We start from the raw sequence: 623 nt of genomic DNA, 5'->3' as shown, positions 1-623 counted from the left end.
TCCTAATCCTCAACTTTAGCCGTCAAAGTCTCGATGATTCCCTACAAAAAAAACAAATATGGTCAAATAACCACACAAAAAAAAAAAAGGCATAATCTCCCCTAAAATTGTTATACCACAAATCCAACCCAAACTCCAATCCCTTCCCTTTACTCAACCCCAAAACCCACACAAACTCAAAATTAACTCCAAAAACACATATTAATGAAAAAAATTTAAAATTTGGAGAGAATATACCTTTTGGCAAGATTGAGAGTGAATGAGAATGAGAGGGAGAAGTGAGTGTGAGAGAATTAGAGAAGATAGTGATAGAGAGATGAGAGAGTGAGTGAGAGAGATGAGAGAGTGAGTGAGAGAGAGTGAGAGATAGTGAAGAGAGAGATGAGAGATTAAGTGAGAGGAGTGAGTGAGAGAAATGGTGGGATTTGGGGAGAGGGAAAGAGAAAGGAGAGGTAAGAGTAGAGAAAGGCATTGAGAAAATGGTGGATGAGTTATTTCGGTTTTAAAAACCGTATCACTTTGCGCGACGAAAAATATTGTTGGTCGCGCAAAGGTTTGCGCGACGAAAAATATTGGAATATTGGTCGCGCAAAGTCTTGCGCGACGAAACATATTGGTCGCCC

The sequence above is a fragment of the Prunus persica genome, chromosome G8, assembly GCF_000346465.2.
Source record: "Prunus persica cultivar Lovell chromosome G8, Prunus_persica_NCBIv2, whole genome shotgun sequence".
Classification (NCBI taxonomy): domain Eukaryota; kingdom Viridiplantae; phylum Streptophyta; class Magnoliopsida; order Rosales; family Rosaceae; genus Prunus; species Prunus persica.
The sequence above is the reverse complement of the archived record's forward strand: the minus strand, read 5'-3'. Positions refer to the sequence as shown.